We start from the raw sequence: 13,950 nt of genomic DNA on the forward strand, positions 1-13,950 counted from the left end.
CGGTTCGGTCAGGAGGCTCTCTACAGAGTCGATCTTCGCAGGGCTGTGGAAACCTCCCTTTGTGTTGTTTGTGGTGGTAGGGTGGGGGAGGGGTGGTTTGATCAAAGATCACAGACAAATCATCCTATACATCTACCACCCACGTGTTTTCTTTTCACTCCTATCCACAGGCAAGCAATCTGGTGAGTTAATGATTGATGGGCGGCTGCTGTGTCTCTTACTAGGTGAACTTGGCTACCTTGCAGGGAACTCTTGCCTGTGTCCCGCCCCTCCTCAGGCCTGTGGCCCGCAGCTTCCTCCCTCTTACCTGTGCCCTGCCGGCCAATGCTCTGCAGCTTCCCCCCTGCTACTCGTGCCCCACACTAAGGTCTATGTCCTGCAGCTTCCTCCCTATCCATGCTCTCCCTCACGACTTAATCCTATAGCTCCGCTTCCTCCCTCCTACCCGTGCACACCATCTCTCTCTTCCTTATTCCCTGCAGTTTTCTTCTTATGCTCTACAGCCACCATCTCCTTTGTGCCACAGCTCCTCCTACTACCTATATCCTCGTAGCCCCCTCCCCTTTCTTCCTATGGTATGTCTGGCCCTCCCTGTGCCCTAAATTTCCTCTCCTAGGCCCTGTAGGTTCTTCCCTATGGTCTGCACGCTGCTTTCCCCCTTTATACCCCCTGCAGCTCTCTCTTTTTTCTCTCTCTGTGGACACGATGAGGATGAGAGTTAGTGCCTTACTGATGGGTAGAAGTCAGGGCACAAGTCCTAAAAAAAGAAGTGGGGGGATACTGACGTCATAACAGGAAGTGACGTCACAAAAGACTAATTGCCTCCCCTCGCTCACCCCTTGGATGTGATTGCATCAGAGAAGCCAGCGCGTGAGCAGCGTTCAGAATGAGCTCCGATCTTGCCCCAGACAGGCCAAAGAGTGAATGTGTGGCTCCATTTGCTCCAGTTATCAAGCTCCCGGTAAAAAAAGTGGGGGACGCTGTCCACCCGCGTGGTACCCCAACTCGAGCCATGGTAGAAGTCCTGTGGAATCGGAGCCTGTGGCCAGCAGGACCCCTGCATCAGTCACGTGGGCCCATCTTACTGGGGTTTGAACCGCTGGCCCTGCAGCCTTAGTATGAACCCACAGGGCTATCTTACTTTATTTGAAACAAGTGGTCTACAGTCCTCATACAGTTCTCTCTGAAGTAGTTACACCAGTCCAGTGAGTTTACTGCATTTTTATGTTTTTTACTGCAATTTTAAGCGTTGTTGCTTGTGGAGCTCTGCAGCAGGCCCGAGAACCACCTGAGCTGCCTCTTTCCATGCCCTTAGATTCCTGTCCCTGTGTAGAGCGTACATTTCCATATGCCCTTCTCTGACAGTATCAAGGGCCCCAGGAATTATGTGGCAGTGCAGTTCTTGCCGCGGAGCTGGAAAAAATATGCATCACATGGTTAATAAATTATGCAGAGCACAATGCGTCACTTATGTGACCTTGATGTAAACGTGGTGTGTCCTGCAGCTTAACTGGGAGAACAATGCTTACTTTTCCATTTCTTTTGAGCATACACAAGAGTTTCCCTTTCCAGACCTTTCACTCCCTGCAAACCTGGTGAAATGCGGTGACGTGCTCTCCAGTGGGTTTGCTCATAGAAAGGACGTTTCTAAGGTATTTGATGACACTGACTGTCAGGATCGGTGTACTAGGTTATTTGCCCTGTGCGCTGTGCCAAAGCGCCCCTATAGAGCTGTCAGTATATATGCTCCTTTCCGTACAGGATAAGACCAACACCGGCACGATATGGTTGAAGGTGAGAGTTTATTTCATGAGCAACACAGATGAGCAAATGTTTGAAAAACGAATACTCATAAAGTGTATAACAACTAACCCCATTCACTTCTATATAAGAAAACAAAAGAGAGCATGATGGGAATAAATAAATCATACGTTCTTATATAGCGCCTTTCACCGTAAGGTCTCAAGGCGCTTGCTTTGGGAACCCGTCCTGGCCTTTCCCTGCGAGATTACCACTACTGGGCATCCCCAAGGTAAAGACCAGGCATCCCATCGCGGTGGGGCCGTGGTGGAGATTAAGCAAGCTATTGCCCAGAGTTGCAGAGTGTGAACCCACAATTCGAGTAGGCACCGAGGAGAGAATTATAGAGTCCGTGGACATTTTGAGCTCAAGGCCCTGCCGCTTCGGGGATTGAACCCTGGTCCCGGGTCTGACCTCTGCATCAGGGACTGCCTCCTCTAACCGGTGAGCCACACTTCTCCAATAAATGTAGGAAAGAAAACACATTTACACCATAATACAATAAATGCAATCGAGAAAACACGTTCCTGCAAACAATACTATTGGACAAAGCCTGCGAACTCTGGTACTTCTGTCCACCCTGGGCACTGGACCACTGTCTTCCCTACTAATCCCATTTGTGCATTGGTGACTTCCATTTCTACTCTTTGATCTACATCCTGCTACAACATGCAGCCACTGCTTTCATCCACATCTTCTTTAGAGAACTCCCCTCCTCTCTGATACAAAGCCACCCTGCAGTGATGCCACCTCTCACCGTTGTCCAAGAGTAAGTACAACTGAAATGCCTGTTTGACCTTGTCTGGACCTCTAACTTTAGACAAACCTTTCATAACTTTTTCCCGTCTTGATCTTAATCAATCTTAAGCCTCCATCAGAAAACTGAGCATGTCTTTCCTCTTCCAATCTCCACCTCTCTCCACTTCTTACCCATTCTTCCATCCTCAAGGGTACCAATTTGGTTCCTAGAACTCACCCTCTCATAAGTTTGAATGGAGACTTCTGGGTGACATCATGCCCAGTGGTGCAATAAGCCCACAACATCTCAGCATATCTTCCAAAATCCAGTCCACTTGCAATTGCCATTTTAATGACTCCCTTGGCCAACCTATTGCCCTTTCCATCATATCAGCCCCTTGTGGATTGTAAAGAGAAGTGCGATGGTGTGTAATACCATATTGTAAAACCGCATCTTGACAAAAAGCTCTTCATTTCACTTGAAACTAACTGGGTGTCATTGTCCGTTATCTGTACCAAATACACCTTGCCCAGACCACGGGTAGTAGTCTCTGTCGTAATCTCCTTCGGAAAGTTTACACACAACCACTTTGAAAATACATTAAAGGCTACCATAGCCAACCTGTTTTTAGTATGCAATTCTGGTATGGGACCAATAAAATCCACACAAACACTGTGCCATGCCCCTCCTGCATTTGTAATCTGTCCCATGACTGATTTAGTTCATACCTTCAATCTTTTCTTCCTCGTCTTACAGAGGGTACACCTCTCTATCCATGACACCACTAGATCATCCATACTTGGCCACCAAAAATGAGCTTTAAGCCGTCGCCGAGTCAAACTCTGTCCTAAATTACCCTTGCCAGCTAGTGCATTGGTTTGTTCCTCAGACCAACCGGCGGTAGAACTCTGTCACCCCTCATCAACACTTTCTTACCACTCAAAGACAACTCCTGTAATACTTTAAGAAAGGGTCGCAAAGACACTGACACACAACTTTCCCTTCTGCTCCCCAAATTCACCATGCTCAACACTGCTTTGAGGACATCATTACATCTCCTGATTCCATTCATCAAATGTAACCACACCTTCTCCCCCATCACCGCATCTTCAACTGATGCTACGGCACCATCACAGTCACTATGTGAAAGTGGGGGACCTTCAACAAGTTTCCAGTCCACTGACAATCTGGACAGACAGTCCAGTCCACCTGAGTGTCTTTACAACCTTGAATATGTTCCACAGTATATCCATATTCCTGAAGTCTTGCTGCCAATCTCGCTAATCTTACAGAACTCTTCACAGCCCCTCCTGGAAGTAACACTTTGATTAAGGGTTTATGGTCTGACCTCAAAGTAATTTGAGTGGAGTGGTGTGGCTCACTGGTTAGAGGCGGCAGACCCGAAAGCAGAGGACGGCCCGGGAACAGGGTTCAATTCCCGACGCGGCAGGGTCGTGGACCAGGGTCAGCTGACTCGATAATTCTCGCCTCGGTGCCTACCCTAACCAGGGAACACACTCAGCAACTCTGGGCATTAAGCTTGCCTCATCTCCACAACGGCCCCCCACATACGCCGGGGATGCCTGGTTTCACCCTGGAGATACCCAGCAGGGTCCATCTCCATGGGAAAGCCAGGACGGGTTCTCCAGCGGTCTACAGCGCGGAGTTACCCCATGTGGGGTGATTCATGCGCTTTACAAGACATCATTACATCATTACATTAATCCACACAAACATTCTTTAGTACTCCACAACCCTTCTGCCACTAGGGCATCTCTAAATGCCAGAGTCCTTTCTTTCTGAAGTAGTAACGGTCCTAGAAGCGACTGACATCGTTTTTTCCACATTCCCATGTTTTTCAGAGAGAACGAAGCCAACACCTGTGGCGCTGGCGTCTACCACCACTAGAGACTTATGTTTGATGTCAAAGGCACCAAGATACTTGCTCTACAAATCCCATTCTTGATAGCAAAAAAACAATCTTATTGGTTCTTAGACCCAAACAAAATGTGCCCCCTTCCACAGTAATGACCTCAAACGCTCAGTCTTTTCTGCAAAGTTCTCTACAAATTTTACATATTCAATTAAACCCATTAACAATCTGCTTCATTCTTTGTCAGTGGGAGCTGTTGCCAATTCAATTACATTCATTAAAACATTTTTGTTTTGATTCTGTCGGCAGAAATAGTGTACCCCAAATATATGATTTGCTCCTCTAGAAACAAACATTATTTCTTTATGAAGTGTCCAGTCCAAATCTACAATTCTTCTCAATGCTTGTTCCAGCACAGCATTGTGTTTTTAACAGTTTTGCCAAAAATCAAGATATCACCTTAGAAGTACACCGTGTTGTCCAAACATTTGAAAATCTCAGAAACCACTCGCTGCTGATGACCAGCCAAAGGTTATGCGAGTAAACTGGAAGAATATGAAAGCTGTCAAAGGATTGGATTCTAGATGAAGTTTTATTTGGTGATGCACACTTTTCAGGTCTAACTTGGAAAATTACTTATTTTTTATTTTATTTATTTCAATTTATATAGCGCATTATCACCCCAAGGTCTCTAAGCGCTTGCCACCTTTTAAGGTTGAAACAAGTTCTCCAATGTTCGGCTAGGGAAAAGGGTAAGCTACTTGTTGTACCTGCTGCTCAGCCAGTGTGAGTGTGTTGTGGAATTTTGGTGTGGATGATGCTGCGGAATGTTGGATGAGTGAGGCTGGCAGTTGGAGAATGGGTGGGGCTCTCTGTACCTTTTTATCTTGAACTATCTACTTGAATAAATGTTATCTTAAGATATCCTGAAACTGGATCCTCGTTTCATTACAACAATTTGACAACGAGGATAGGATGTCACTGGATAAGAGATCTGAGGTGAACACAATGTCTAAATCTCCCATCAGACTTCTTCGTAATAACCATGGGTGACACCTTATGCACGTTCTCTCCTTCAAATCAAATTCACACATGGAATCTGACACTCCAGATTTCACTGCTCGACTGCGCAAGATGCAGAGTTGTTCTAACACTCCTTCCTCCTGTGTCTCCCTGTCATCATACCTTTGCATCGCAACCATCTAAAGACCTCCCTCGCTCTGGATTGTACATCAGTGCAAGGCTTGGAACACCGGCCTCGGACAGACTAACGATGCACACTGCCTTCCGGCCCTCACATGCGCTATGCAAAGGCTTCAGATAGGGGTAGGAAAGGCCCCACGGACTCCTATGCAAGCTAAGGAAATTTCCCACTCCCCATCATCAGTTTTAGGTGCAAGAAAACAGTCAGTAAAGTACGCCTCTCTTACCCTGTGCCCCGGTTCTACTGCACCTGTTGTACTATTGATAGCTACGCCCCCACATCGCTGTCTAGAGGCAGTGAGGTGCCATCTTATGTGTTACACATTAATCTAGTCCTGGTTTCTTGGGAGGGGGGAGAGCAAAAGCACTTTCTATGCTGGCATTTTTTAACTCCGAATCATACTTGAGCCCTAGCTATGTAGAAGCACCGGTGAGAAAGAACTAGAATGCAATTAGTTTATGCTAAAAATCCAAGAGTGGCTGAATGCAGGAAGAACGTGCCAATTCTCGTTTCTGAAAAACAACTAGAACATCCACCAGATTATTATTATTTGTTTTCATTTTGTTTTCACTTATTTTGCTTGGGGTCTCTATTCTCCTGTAAATTGTCGCTTTGCAGGAGAATTTTCCACTAACTCAGGGAGAGAAAATGGAATCAAAGGCATAGTAAGACCAAATAAAATATCCAAGGAGGTCAAATGTTTGATTTTCATTGTAATACTTCTGTTGTAATTAAACTTTCACATACCCCCTACTATAAATAAAATGTGCTTACAGGTTGCTCCATATACGCGGGTGCCCAATACAGACCGCTTTAGCCGCTTGTTGCCGAAGACCTATTGTATACAATATCTTCAGTGATCCTTGTTTCATCCGCCTGACCATTATTGGTGAAGGAAGCTAGGACTCTTTAGAAGTGATAAATTCTTTAATGGTTGAAGCCTAAAGAAACGTGATCCTCCTCTCGCCAGCCACAGCTCAAGATTCTATCACTCATTAATGGAGTGATGTCCAAAAACACTTAATCAAATTGTTACACATCCCCTTTCCTTCTTCCCTTAAAACACAAATGAAAGAAAAGTAAACTTATCACTAACAGGAGAAGCAGAAAATCGTACTCAGGATTATAAGACACTCCCAACAAGAGAATAGTAAACATGTTACACACGAACCCCAGCCGTCATGCACTACGGTGCTCGTGTGCTGATGACGGCTGGGGTTCGTCACGGCCCGCCCCTGTTCGTGTTGTTTACAGCACAACAGGGGAATCGCGGCCGCATGGAAGGGGTTAAGAAATCCCCAATGCTGGATTCCAGATCTTTGATGTAATCCTTCAAGTAACGGGGCGGTCTGCAATTTCTGGATTGATGTACTTCACCTGCACCCAAAGTAATAGTACCTTTACCATATAATGGAGTTGCACTGCCGACCCCTCTCTTATTAACGTCACCCTCACCGCTCAAACCATGTCCTCTCTCATCACTCACAGAATTCTTCCTCCCCCTTACTTCTCCCCCACCATTCTCTACAGAACTTCAATCCACTTGCAGAGTTCCCAAGTAACTCCTCATTTTCAGCCAACATAAACTGCTGATTCCTCCCTGACTCTGTTCACCATTGACTAAAGCACTGTCACCTTTCTGGCCCTGCGCTACTTTGCGAAGATTACATTTATTGCCATTCTTCACCTCAATGTAACCCTCATGTACCTCCCTGACCTTGAAAGGTCCCCAACATTTGGAGAGTCCCCTACTCACTTTCCCATGTTTACCTTCACCCAATTGCCATCTCTCACAAGAGCCCTAATCACCTTTTCCCTGCTTTCTGTAACTGCTACACTGCCATTTCCAGCCAGCCATGCAGGTGTCAACTTTGTACCTGCCTTTCTCCCCCTCATCTTCTCAAAAGGGGATATGTTGCTTACATTATTCACCATTGTGCAATGAGCCCAAAAAATGTATTTCACTACTACTTCCACATCTCTGCCATACTGGTTTGCCATCAAAATAGCACCCTTGACCACACGGTTGGCCCTTTCCACCATTCCGTTGGCTTGAGGGTTATAAAGAGCTGCGTGATGGTGCTTTATTCCACAATTTTTCAAAAATGCCCTCATCTCATGTGAGGTCAGTTGTGTCCCATTGCCTGTTATCAAGAGACTGGGGGTAACACACTTCTAAAAGAACTTTCTGCAAGGTGCTGATAGTATTTTTGGTAGTCACTTGTGAAACAAACTTTACGTAACCCCATTACTACAGATGACTTTCTTGTTAATCTCCTTTTGGAGGTATAACAAAAAACATTTCCTAGACGGTGGAACAGTGCGCATGTTCGCACCGAGGGATGAAGGAGCAAACACAGCCGCTCTTAAGAGCATACAGGCTGCTTTATTGGGGTAGGTTTGTGGTTAAACTTAGCAATGTATACATCAATCCATAAACCACCTCACTAAAACAGAGGACATTACGTCACCCCAACCCTTAACCAGCAACATTCACAAACCAGGCTAATCCAGAAACTATCGCTGCCCAACAATCCCCACGAGATGCCCTTGTCACTAGTTACTCCTCCCCCCCCCCCCCCCCATTCCCTCCTCGCAGGATGTACACACTTCTAAGTAGCTCTCTTCTCCCCTCGTGCAACAACCTGATCTAAAGTGGTGTATCATACCATAGGCACTACAACCTAGACAACTCCAAGCTATAGGACCAATGCCCAAATACTTCATCAGTTTATTAACTGATAAACTCACGTGCTCTGCCTGCCCCCATCGTTACCCCTAACTTCTGAAATGTATATCTAACTACTGGCCAAGTGACTATATGAAGGGAACCAGTCTTAAAAAACAGAAGTGGGGGGACTAACCTAGTTAATCAGAATGCAAGTGGCATCACAGCGTGTGACATCGCGGTGCGTGACATCACTGGAAGTGGCATCATAAGAAGTTACATCACATCTTGGCCCTCACATATATGTTTAGCAGGTCTATCATGAGTACATTAAAGCACATTTCTAGCACACAGGGAAACCTTCCTGATTAAGGCAGAAGATTCACACTTTTGAAAGCTACTCATAAAACAATCTTGTCTTTTGGCAGCGTAAACTTCCTCTACCCATAATGCTTTGCAAGAAAAAATAGTACTACTTAAATTATTGCAACGCCTCCTCAGGGGTAGTAAGGACTATATACATTAAATTTCTTTTGTGTAAATACAGGGTAAGACCAACACATCTGACATTTACAGTGCATTCATATCTCCTAAACATGAAAAGCTGCTTCTCTTAAGTATGTGTGAAGTGATAACAAGGTGTAAGCCTTTGTCTCCCCTCCGCTTCATTTGCATCAGAGGTGAGGCTTCTGACTGCTTGCAGCCCAGAGACTAGAACAAAAGGAGGCCTGATAACCTCTCAAATTGGACCTTTGTTATGGACCCAGCAGGAGTCTGAACTAAGAAAGCCCCTCTAACTCCCCCCCCCCCCCCCCCCGCTGTACTGCACGTTGTTGTGATCGAAAGCAGACAACAACGTGTAGGCGCTGCTGAATGTTCCCCTGTGTTTGAAAATTACTCCAGGACGAATTCAGCATATTTTTCAGAGGGGCACAACTTCTTGGCAGGGTGGATGGCGTCCACCCTGTGAAAATAGTGGTCGGACGCCATCCACCCCCATGTACCCCCGACTCGTGCCCTGACTATATGTATACAGCCATGGAACTCTCCCTGCCTTATCCTACATGCAAAACACTAGCCTTGGAGGGTGGCTAGACATAGCAACCACTCCGGCCTCCAACCTGGCCAAAGGTCTGCTGCGAAAGCGGCATGTTAGAACCCCTATTATGACCTTAATCCCCACCAACCACACCCATACACTGCCTTCCAATTTATCAACTGCTGCGTTTTCGCGGGCTGCTCCATTTGCCTCATAACCCCGGGGTTCCTTCCTAAGACACACCCATTCACACGTGGCCATCTTGGATTATTTTTCTTATGAGAAAAACCATTCCATGCATGTACGTTTGGGCCCATCTAGGATCAGTTTCCTCATAAAGTAAAATAAACCACTTTCCAAGATGGCAATCCATGGGTGCCGATGCCCAAGCAGCCATTTTAGATTACGTTTTTTTTTCCACATCACACAATACCAAATCAAACAAGCATTGGTAAATCCAGTAACTTTTCTCGTGTTTATTATATACGACACCACAAGTTTTTTGCCTGTGTTTGTCTGTTTCAGGTTCCTCTGTGTCACTTGTTAAGGTATGCACACTTTGCAGTAACGCTCTCAATAACGGATAACGCCCATGCATTAGGCATTTTGTATCCGCTTGGACTCCGTAGATCGGATTTCAAGGGCACAACCTTCCATGTCTTTGCTAATTTTGCCAGCTGAGGCATCTAATTTCCAGCACTTTTTCGGTAACTTCAGCAAAACAGTGTGTTAATTAAGACGCCCTGGAAAATGTGGCAACAGAAGGTGTCCCCAAACAGCCGAGATCAGCCGAAATATTCTCCCGGGGAGGGGCCTGCCTACACAGTGCCATATAACTGGATGACAGCAACACCCTTTGCTTACAAACAGCAGATGCTGGGTATGAAGTGCAAAGTTAAGATGTAAAGATAAATGTATCATTACTGTATTTATTCTTCACCCCTGTTTTTAGCTGCGCATTTTCAGGGTTGACGCCGGAGAGGAGAGACTGTGAGATGAAAAGAGAAATCCTGATTATTCCCTACAAATCAGTGGTTTTAGAGGCCGGGAGGGCTGGGGCATAGTTCAAGTAATTGCAAATAAACCGCTGAAAATATTAACAAGGGCTTAAGGAGAGCTCATTCTGCAGAAATTCGTTTTTCTGATTTTTCCTTCTAAATCAGTTTTAAAAAAATCTAACGAGGTTTCACCTATTTTTCCTTAAGGAGAAATGGAAGTTTTGAAAGTTATTTTGCAGCCCCCTTTTCTTAAAAATCTTCAGTTGTCGTTTTTATACCCTCAAAAGTATTTGTAAACATTTTCAAAATACATGAAATTACTTTTTATTGCAGTTTTATAGACTGTGGATAAACTGTACCGGGTTAGCAACTTACTCTGCCCCAGGCCCCCTTCATTGGGCAGTTGAAATACTTCCAGCCCATAAAACGGTTTCCCTATAGGCAGGGCCACTGGAATTATGCGGCAGAGGAACATCAAATTATTCTGCGTTGACAAAATTAGGCTGTAAAAAAAAGGCAAATTTGTGTCACAATGCAGTACATTTTTTGATACTATGACCTTTATTTTGTCATTTTTACACATGATTGTACTGTCTGGGAAAATATTTCACCTCATTATTACTAGTTTAACCCCTTGCATGCTGGTGACGGCTCCCGTCCGTCATGGCACATGGTGCTCGTGTGCTAATGACGGCCGGGAGCCGTCACGACCGCGATCGGAATGTGCCGCACAGGAGCGGAATTCTGACCGCAGGCAAGGGGTTAACAACCAAATACAGAAAGAAGCTACTGAAAGACATCCAACGTGAAGGCCTGCCACTGCGCTAGAACACGTTGCCAATTCTCTGAAAACTTTTGATCCATTTGAGATAAAAGACAATTTTTGTTAAAATCTTCAGGATATGCAGCAGATGGTGGATCATGTGGCAAATGCGTCAAATCCATAATTATGCGAAAAAAGTTGTGACCACAGAATCGCAAAACGCCAGTGGCCATACCTGTAGGCCAGCCCCATGTCCAGGGTGGCTTTCATGGGAGGAGGCAGAGTGCCTCCCTGAGGAATGCAGACGTGTGGCTTGGGATCTCCCCTTAGTGGAGAGTGCACCAGCGGGCCTGTGCTGGCACCAGTTCCTTTATTCATGTCTGATACGCCGGGCCACTGGAATTATGCAATTGTATGGCTGCTGCGTTTTTAGTATAATTATTGTTCTGACGTGTTTGCCACATAACCCATCATCTGCTGCATAATCTGCAGATTTTAACAAAAAAATATAGTTTCTAGCTCAAACGGCTCCAAAGTTACTAAAATTGCAGCAATATGTCTTGCCGCGCAGTGAAAGGTCCTTTTCAAAGGTTGACTGGTCATCTTTCTTTTGCTTACTGCTATGTTTAAGTGTTAAACTGAAGTGAAACCTACGTCCAGACCTTGCGTACAAGTGTAAAAATAACAAAAAAAAAGAAGTAATACTATTAGGAAAGGTGCTGCATTTGCTCGCATAATTTGCCTTTTCTGCTGCATAATTTAGTCAACCCTGGCACACCATTTGGTCCTCTCCTACCGCATAATTCCAGTGGCCCTGTTGATATGGTTACAAAAAACTGGTGTGTTTTCTTGTAACCATTCTTTCTAAGATCTTTTACATGTAGCCCAGAGGGATCGTGCATGGGTCAACGAGAAGAGAACAGCCAGCCACCTACACAAGACCTTATTCATTTAAATGTATGTGCTGTTGATGAACAGCATCCCTGGCAAATAGCATCCTAGCGAAACTTTCCAGACGAATATGGTGCGTGGAAAATTTTCAGACATATTGAATGTCATGCCAGGCAAATTATTCCACTAATAAAATTAATTCCATGTATATTATAGGAATCTACGCAGATTTTTGCTTCCCTTTGCTGGTTTTAGGTCTGGCTTTATAGCACATCTGTTCATTTACTTTGTGATTACCAGAAAAAGAGCTTCAAGAATCTGTACCGAGAGTGGGGGTTATGATGCAGTTGACCTGTCTATCATCTTTTCTACAACTTTTGATTGGGAAGAAGGTGTGTGCTTCCACAGATGGAGTGCCTTTCCCCTGTGGGAATGCTTAGTCTCAGTACAACAGACTTGAGATGGCGATGGTGACAATCCAATGATCAAGGCCATCTATTTGTTATGAGATGTTACAACACAAACATAGGCCTGACTTAATTATTGTGAAAAGTCTATGTTAAAGGCAATAGGCCTTTAAAGGAGGATTTTTATTACACTGTCCTAAAGTCTGTAGGCACAGATTTTGATACACAAACCTGACAAAGTACAGTAGGACTGGCATAGTTATTGTGAAAAGGATATGTTAAAGCCAATGGATCTTTAAGGGTGCACAGTTTTTACACTATCAGACATACTGCCTTTCCTGTTTTGCTCATCTTTTTTATTGCAAGCTAATGCCTGACCCGTTTGATCCGCAGATTATTATTATTTTTTGCTACATTTATTGTTTTCATTTATCTTGCATATGCTTGTTGAGTTTGTAAATTTTTTAAATTGTAGTTGAGGTGGATGAATGAATGCACGAGTGAAAGGATGAATGACAGTTATGTTATTTTAAGGAGATTTGTAGAGTGCATAGTGGCCCCAGAACAAGGATTCCCAGCACTGAACCACTGCCACAGGAGAACCTCACAGATCATACCAAAAAGTAGATGATTAAAGACACAGGGAACCCCATAATGAAAATAGCCAAGTCTTTAGCTGTTTTCTGAAACTCAAATGTTTCTGGGTTTCTCCTAATTATAGGGGCAAACTATTCCATAAGACCGGCGCCAAAGCTCAAAAAGAGTCCCCCCCCCCTCCTCCCCAGATATCCTTCTTTTAATCTGTGGAATCAGTCCAGAGACAATGGGGGCTCAATGCATATTTGTGATCTTGTGAGCAATGCACAAGGATTTAAAATGTGTGTGCTTCTCAATAGGCAACCAAGGGATTTTGCGGATGAAACTGAGCGACAGAACAGAATTTTGAGAGGGAAAAGAGTAGTCTAGTGGCTGCATTCTGGACAATCTGCTGCCTATTCATAATGGATCTTTTGGCACCAAGATCGAGAATATTACAGTAGTCCAGACGTGACATAATTAGAGACTGTACAACCATTTGCCAATCTTGTGGGTGGAAGAAGCTGATTGGTTTATGGCATGAAGCCAAAGCACGCACCCACTAGTGTCTTGACTTCAGTCTCAAAGGAGAGCGTTTCATCAAACCACACCAGTTTTATATAGCCAATTTAGGCTTTGGAGGAGGCCCTAAACCCTCTGGCCACCAATGGTCTCCCAGCTCTGAGAGTGCATGTATGATTAGATATTGATTTGCCTAAACTTACCATTGATTGAAGGGCACTTTCAGTTGTAAGCCAGACGTATTGGCATTGCTAATGCTTGTTTGCCACCTGTGGCCCTCTGTGCTTTAGCCCTTTGTTGCTCTTGGGCCTCCTGTTTTGTTCCACTCCCTTTCCACATCTTACCCTCTACGCCTTTACTCTCTACTCTCCTCTTCATTTTTTTTCGTTAGCTTGTTTTTTGGTGGGGTTGTTTCTAATGGGGTTTTACTGCGTGCCGCCTCCCAGCTCCCTCCATCCATTCCTCCATGT

At 44.7% G+C, this 13,950-nt stretch overlaps 1 protein-coding gene across 3 annotated transcripts in view; it reads left to right on the top strand.

Annotated features, from left to right (window-relative positions):
• The window catches only part of THRA (thyroid hormone receptor alpha), a 789,997-nt gene that overhangs the window by 120,138 nt on the left and 655,909 nt on the right, over positions 1-13,950 (top strand). The gene's annotated exons all lie outside the window — the stretch shown is intronic.

This window comes from Lissotriton vulgaris, chromosome 5 (genome assembly GCF_964263255.1).
Source record: "Lissotriton vulgaris chromosome 5, aLisVul1.2, whole genome shotgun sequence".
NCBI lineage: Eukaryota > Metazoa > Chordata > Amphibia > Caudata > Salamandridae > Lissotriton > Lissotriton vulgaris.